General features: G+C 42.3%; 1 pseudogene; it reads right to left on the bottom strand.

Moving 5' to 3' along the window:
* LOC126393546 (uncharacterized protein K02A2.6-like) overlaps nt 1-7,676 on the bottom strand; it is a 15,088-nt pseudogene continuing 7,412 nt past the window's right edge.

Below are 7,676 nucleotides of genomic sequence, written 5' to 3'. Positions count from 1 at the left end.
TTACTTTCGTCTTTGGATCCGTTCTGCTACTACGTCTGCTTCTTCTTCTTCTGGCGGACCAGGTGCGTTAAGTGCGTCTTTACGATGCATGCCGCCACCTATTGCACCGGAATTGTAACGACAAGCTACATTCACAGACAGTGAGTCCCATTATAATGTGTTTATGAGCGAGGTCGAACAGGTAGCGCCAAAAGCAGAAAAATCTATATGTGGCAGAGATAATTTATTCGTGACGCACCGCCACAGATAAATGAATGTATGGGAAACACTGGCATTCAGACGGCAACAGATGATACACTTGGCTAGCACTCTCCTCATGGCTGAACTCACACCAGCTATCCAGTGTCTCTCTCTCAGCTTAGACAGCATATGGTTAGGGCCACCATGTCCCACTTCCCGATGTACATGTCTAAGTAAGAGCTCTGAGATGTGGAGATCTTTCGTTAGGATTATAGGATGTTTCTCTTCCACAGGCATAGACGATCTACTGAGCCGACCACCAACTCTCAGGATTCCATCTTGCAGCTGTGGACAGACCTTATGGAGGTGACTGGACCTTTTAACAGGCTGTCCTTTCCCCAGACTGGTTAGCTTATCAGGAAATCTCTTTCCCTGGCAGAACTTGATGATGGCTAGCTCAGCCTGGTCCAGGTCTTTCACTCTGAGGCTCCTGTGCACCGGTGTCCTCATCTTTCATGTGCCTTTCCACAGATGATTCCTGTTGTTTCTTGTTGATGTTAGACTGCGCAAAGGTCAGATGTAACTGTCTTCCCTTCTTTACACAGGACATGAGCCAGCTTTTAACCCTATGGGCCCTAGGCCTGTTTTTGGGGTATTTTTACTGCTTTTACTTTTAAGCTCATATCACAGTCATGATAAAGGCTACATACACATCTGGGCAATCCAGATTGGCCATCATTCCATGTCCTTCTATGTGCCTGTATTTTATATCAATGAAAAAAACAAATCTGTGTTACTAAATTCTTGCATTTTTACATGTATCTCACCATAGCAAGTTGGAAGTTGACATATTCTGCCATATATGAAGAGGGGAGACTCTGGAATCTGGCAATATAAGAACCATGATGGTGGGACATTCTGTCACTTCACAGTTGTCCAAAACATGTGGTTTGTGCCAGACGGACATGATTGCCAGTATTTTTTCATTATTGCAAGAAATTCCATTGACTCATTCACAAGTCAAAAAATGTGTTTTATCTGAAAGAAACATGCAATATTTACATCTAAGATAATAGAAAAAGAGTCAACCAAGTGCAATGATGTCCTCCAAGATAATATTTGCCACTTTGTTTGCTCCGTGCTGCTCTTTGATCTGACCTGAACGTTCTTTTGTTGTCATTTTTCAGTTTCAAGGTGAAGTGTCAACTGGACAATATGGAGATATTTGCATGTTGAAAGCTGGACTACAAATGTGGACAGACAGGGAGAAACACACGCAAGCCTAAGACATGGTAAGATACGATATTCCTCACTATATGAAGTGACTGATAACAAGATCTGTATAATGGATTATAAAGAAATTCGTCAGGTTTTTATTTTGTGGGCAATTGATCTGTATTTACAATGTGATGGGATGACAGTATCACTGGAAAGCTCTGGTCCTGCGCTTTCATGTGATATGCGTGGCATTTCTGTGCGAGCCTGCGTTCGCGAGTAATCCATCCAAGAGTAATGTGTGTGCAAAGCTGTATGAAAGCTCTGTTATACATAATTTTAGTGTAACTTTTTCATTTTTTTTCGCTGTGAAAACATTGGACTACCGACAAGTGCGTGGTCTTCTTGGAAAGCTACGGTTCCGCCTCTGGCTATGACACACGGTCGCGGAGAAAATCCATAGAGAAGAACAGGTGTGACGCACTATGCATCGTTTGGGCCCATAGGGTTAATCCTCAAGAGCCACGCCACTGATTTCTTTAGACTTGTCCAAGAGGAAAAGTACTCGATCAGGCGGGTTACAGGTTCTTCCCTGGCCTGGACAACATTCACTGCAACTCTTCTGACTTCAGGGTCGCCAAGTGAAAGGTAATTGAGGTCTTCCTGGTCAACAAGAAAGTGAGGCCCTGACACCCATGTAGCATCTGCGATGAACACATCAACTTTCACACGTCTGGAGGCTATATCTGCTGGATCGCTGCTGGTGTCCACGTACCTCCATTGAGCAGAACAGGAAACCTTGAGAATTTCTGAGACCCAGTTTGCAACAAAGACTTTAAACCATGAAGTCTCAATCCTAATGTATTTCAGAACAGATGTGCTGTCCGTCCAGAACACCGAGTCCAAAAGATCCATCTGTAACTCTTTCCTCCACAGCATGTCAATGCGGCTGGCCATAGTTGCAACGATAAGCTCCATCCTGGTGATTGTAACACATTTCAAAGGAGCTACTCAAGCCTTTCCCATCACAAAAGCACTTTGTACTTCCGAGTTCTTGCTTTTCAACAGCAGGTAAGTCACTGTTCCATATCCACAGAAATGATGTAACTGGGCTAAAGTAACTTCTCCAAACCCTGGTGGCTTCATAAATCTGTCCAACAGATGCAGCTGCTGCAGCCACTCCAACCATTCTTTAGAGACTGACTCAGGCACAGTATCATCCCAGCCTATCCCTCTCCTGCACAGGTCTCTCAGGATCTTCTTTGCTGTTAAAACTACAGGGCTCAGAATTCCAAGGAGATCGACGGTCAAGAGGATTCCTCTTCTGGTAAGTGGTCTATCTTTAAGTACCATTTTGAACTTAAAGGAGTCCAATTTAATGTTCCATTCCACACCCAGCACTCTCTCTACAGGTAGCGAGTCCAGCTCCATGTCCAATCCTTCAATGCCTTTTGCTCTGTGATTCTCTGGGATGACTTCCAGCACTCCAGACCTGTTACTCAACCAGTTTGTAAGAGAAAATCCACCCTTGGGACACAAAGAGACCAGGTTCCTCTAAGCAACACTGCTTCCTTCTCCGTGGCCACCGACACGAGGCAATCACATAAAAACAGCGCAATAGTTTGTCCACTGTTTCCTTACGGTAGCGATGCCCGTGGTCCTCTGCACACTTTCTGAGAGCGAAATTAGCACAACTGGGAGATGATGTTGCCCCAAACAAATGCACCTTCATCCGATGCTCAGCAGGTAGTTGCTGCATATCCCCCTTTGGCCACCAGAGGAACCTGAGGAGGTCTCTGTCGTCAGGAGGGACCTGGACCTGGTGGAACATGGATTCAATGTCAGCCATGATCACAATTGGTTCCTTCCTAAATCGGGTCACCACTCCAATCAGAGAGGTGGTAAGATCAGGGCCCTGTAGAAGTTGAGCAGTCAGTGATGCTCCTTGATATCTTGCTCCACAGTCAAACACAACTCTGATCTTTCTTTTGGTGGGATGGTAAACTCTGTGGTGTGGTATGTACCATACTTTTCCATCGCCACGGTCCACCTCCTCTTCGGGCACCTTCTCAGCATAGCCTTTAGCCAGAAGGTCATTTATAAAGGTGTTATATTCAGTATGAAATGTTGAGTCCTTCTTAAACCTTCTTTTCAAATAACACTAGCATTTCTCAACAATTCTCTTGTTGTTTGGCATGCTGATGTCAATGTTCCTTAAAGGTAACACAATCTGGTAATGCCCCTCCACCTGTTTTGCTGAGTTGATGACAAACTTCAGGAACCTTTGATCTTCCCTTGACATTCCTGGTTGCTCATCAATGCTGCTTTCAGGGAAGTCATTCTTAAACTGTTGCTACCAGAGGTCCTCTAGGTTCACAACTGAAACTCTGTTGACAGTTATTTGTGGATGCCCCCAGTTAACAGTCTCTCCACTGTTTCCTGTCAGTGGACCATTAACAGTCCAGCCCAGCAAGGTTCAGATGGCATATGGTTCATCATTCACACTACATACCACTTCCAGTGGTTCCAGTGCTTTGATGTGACCATTGTTTAATATCTCTTTCAGTCGGAATATTTCCTCTGTGAACGGGTATGGACTCTTGCGTGTAAGCTCTTGTAAGCTCGAGAAAATTGTCCCCCTCCATTGCGTCAACCTCAAGTCCTGACACGATGTTGCTGCTTACAACTTTCTCCCGGGCCATGGTTCGAAGGAGAATGCACCCCTTCCTCCCTGTGAGGTGGAGCTTGTGCATTAAGCTCTCAGTGCAAAACACTGCAGTACTCCCCTGGTCTAAGAAAGTGTAAGTGAAGACAGTTTTGGTTCCTTTGTTAGATTTAACCTGGACCGGAACAATGGGCAGTTTGCAGTCCTGGTCTCCAGCCCCTGTAAGACCACTTGACACCAGTGTGTTGTCAACATGCAGCTATGGGCTCCTCTCCGTCTGCTCAGAATCATTAACGGGTTCCTTGTGAAGTATAGTGGGATGTTTAAGGCTGCACAATGAGCAGGAAATCCTTTTCTGGCAATCTTTACTGATGTGCCCTGCGCACGAGCAGCCAAAATAGATGCCATTTGCCTTTAAGAAGCCTATCTTCGTCTCATGAGGCATTCTTCCCATCTGTACACATACATCTAATGCGTGTCCCCCTACACAGCAGATGCATGCTTTCCTTCCCGTTTGTTTAATTTTCTTTTCTTTCCTTGCAGACTGATATTTGTTCTCCACAGGGCCTAAAGTGGTAGCAAAGCTGATCCCCTTGTTTCCAGGATGAAGCTGTCACTTGGGTTTGTTTGTTCCTCTATTTATGGTTATGGAGTCTTGTATGTTGCCAAACACAGGATCTGTCAACATTTTCACTTGCCTTTCAATGAAGTCAGCAATATCTGTGAACTTAGATCTCCGGTTATGTTGTTCCTGTAGCTCACAGGCATGGTTTCTCCATCTGTCTCGGAGTTTGTACTAGCAATGTTGTTATTTCGTTTTGTTTCCTCATGATGCCAAGATCGTCATTTCTGGTTTCCAGATCAATCAATCAATTTTATTAAATCACAATTTGCCACACAGGGCTTTACAGCATACGACATCCCTCTGTCCTTTGGACCCTCACAGCGGATAAGGAAAAACTCCCCAAAAAAAACCCTGAGCAACTGAGGAGGGANATAGTTATAGTTCTGGCTACTGTGGTACAATATGTTGAAAGTATATATTAATATCTGACAGTATACATATGTGACAATAATCATATGTGTATAATAACAGTAGAAGTATGACTACTGTGTTGAATCCTAGTTGTCCATATGAATCCTGTGTGTTGAACTTGCATTTGGTTTTGTTCATATGAAGTTGTATTTGGGTTCATGTTTGTGTTCGTTTCAGTTTGTTTTGGAATTAATTCATCTGCATTGACATTGAGTAACTGCTTAGATTGTGCCTTTTCCAAATATGATTTCATTCCATCCGAGACCTTTGATGTCCCTTTTTCACTTGTGCTTTGTATCTTGAGAATTTCAAGTTTTGCCATTTTTTCTGCAATTTCAGTGTTCAGTTGGAGCTCTTCCCCCTTTTTTTCACAGGTGTTGCTCCTCTTCTTCCAAAGCATGCTTTTCCTTTAATAATTTGTGCCTCATAGTTTAGGCTGCCAGCTCAGCTTCCGCCTTTAAACGTGCAGAAGAAGTTGAAGAGCATTGTGATTGAGATGTTTTGTGGCTTCCAATATTTGAAACGCTGTCACTTGGGTTAATGGTATCCTCAATTTGATTTGTTTCATTCATTTCCACAGGGTGTAATGGAATTTCTGGTGAATCATGTTGCTCCTGGGAGATTTTTTGTCCAGTTTTAACAATCCATTTTTGAATGTCCTTTTGAAATGTATTGCTGTAATTCATGATACTCGAAAACCATTCCTTTTGTTTAATGAGTTCATCCTCAGGGAGTAGAGGCAACAGTTCATTTTGTGCGGTTGTGGCATTTTCACACAGTGTGTTTAAATTCCCCAAACATTGTTTCACCTCAGACACATTTTTCCTTTGTTTCATGAGCTCTTTCATTTTTGGTATCAAACCTTTGATTTTATTGACAACACGTTTGTGTTCATTTTGCAGTTTTTCAATTTTATTCACCAAACCCTTTTCAGTGAGTTTCCTCTTCCTTGTTTTCCTAGACTCCATGTCAGAGCATGAGGCAGCGTCATTTGTTTGACTCATTTTAACCCCTTTTCATTCAGTTTTCAGTGAACCATGGCGTTTAAATCCATCCACAATGCACGACAAATCAGGACAATTCATCTCAACAAGGCAGCATCAGCGTTCCTCCTTGAAACATCATATAGCTTCACATATACGAGCAACAAAGTACAGATGTCATTCAGAGCACAGAGCAAACAGAATGCACAGGCAACGCATATCTGACCAGCATTCATTCATTCAACTGTTCCTAACGGAGGCACTTCGACATTGATGCAATCCGGATTCCTTCTCCACACACAAGCTACATGCACAGGTAAGCTTGCGTGTCCTCCATGACAGATGTATGATGTGGCGCTTTGTCTTACTTATGTTTGACACCGCTGCGCTTACTGTGCGTCTTGCTGATTCCTTTGCGCTGCGAGCGATCGCTTTCTTAATTGATGCCTTGTTTTTTGTTGACAAATGTTGCGGCTTTCCGGTCTCTATAAAGTCGCTTGAGAGGTAGAGAATAGGTCCTGCCTATGTGACCCAAACTCCGCATATCACCATGGCAACCAGACCAAATAAATCGAAACCCGAATAATCCTCAACAAAACAAAACAATGTATGGCTCCTACACAAGTATTATTTGAGTATACGAATGGTACATGTACATAAGAATAGTACAATTCAAGTATAACAGTAGTATATCTTTAGGATTAGAATAGTATAATGTAAGTATTCGAATTGTGTACTTTAAGTATACACAAAGTATTATTTGAGTATACGAATGATACATGTTAAGTATAAGAATAGAGCAATTCAAGTATAATGTAAGTATAGGAGTAGTGTACTAGTATACACAAAGAATAATTTCAGTATATGAATGGCATACTTTAAGTATACGAATAATACAATTCAAGTACAACAGTAGTAGCCTATACTATGAGTAGTACACTACAAGTTCACTCATAGCATACTTTAAAGTATACTCAGCATTTACTTACATATAGTTCAAGTATACTCAGTTTACTTAAGTATACTTAAAAGTGGGCCAAATTAGGACACTTTTAGAATACAAGTATACTTACTAGTACATGTGTGAGTATACTACTAGTACATCGATAAAGCACGCTTGCTACTTAACCCTATGGGCCCGAACGACGCATAGTGCGTCCAAATTCACACCCGTTCTTCTCTGTGGATTTTCTCCGCAACCGTTCATCATAGCGAGAAGCCACACATATCACGTGAAACAGCGGAATCGTAGCTTTCTGAGAAGACCAAGCACTCGGTAGTCCTATGTTTTCACAGTGAAAAAAAATGATAAAGTTACACTAAAATTATGTATAACAGAGCTTTCATACAGCTTTGCACACACATTACTCTTGGAAGGATTACTTGCGAATGCAGGGTCGCACAGAAATGCCACGCATATCACATGAAAGCGGAGGAGCAGAGCTTTCCAGTGATACCATACACATCATTGTCATCCCATCACGCTATAAATACAGATCAAGTGTCTACAAAATAAAAACCTGACAAATTTCTTTACAATCCATTATACAGATCTTGTTATCAGTCACTTCATATAGTGAGGAATATCGTATCTTAC

The sequence above is a fragment of the Epinephelus moara genome, chromosome 1 (genome assembly GCF_006386435.1).
Source record: "Epinephelus moara isolate mb chromosome 1, YSFRI_EMoa_1.0, whole genome shotgun sequence".
In the NCBI taxonomy this organism is placed as follows: Eukaryota; Metazoa; Chordata; class Actinopteri; order Perciformes; family Serranidae; genus Epinephelus; species Epinephelus moara.
The sequence above is the reverse complement of the archived record's forward strand: the minus strand, read 5'-3'. Positions and strand labels throughout refer to the sequence as shown.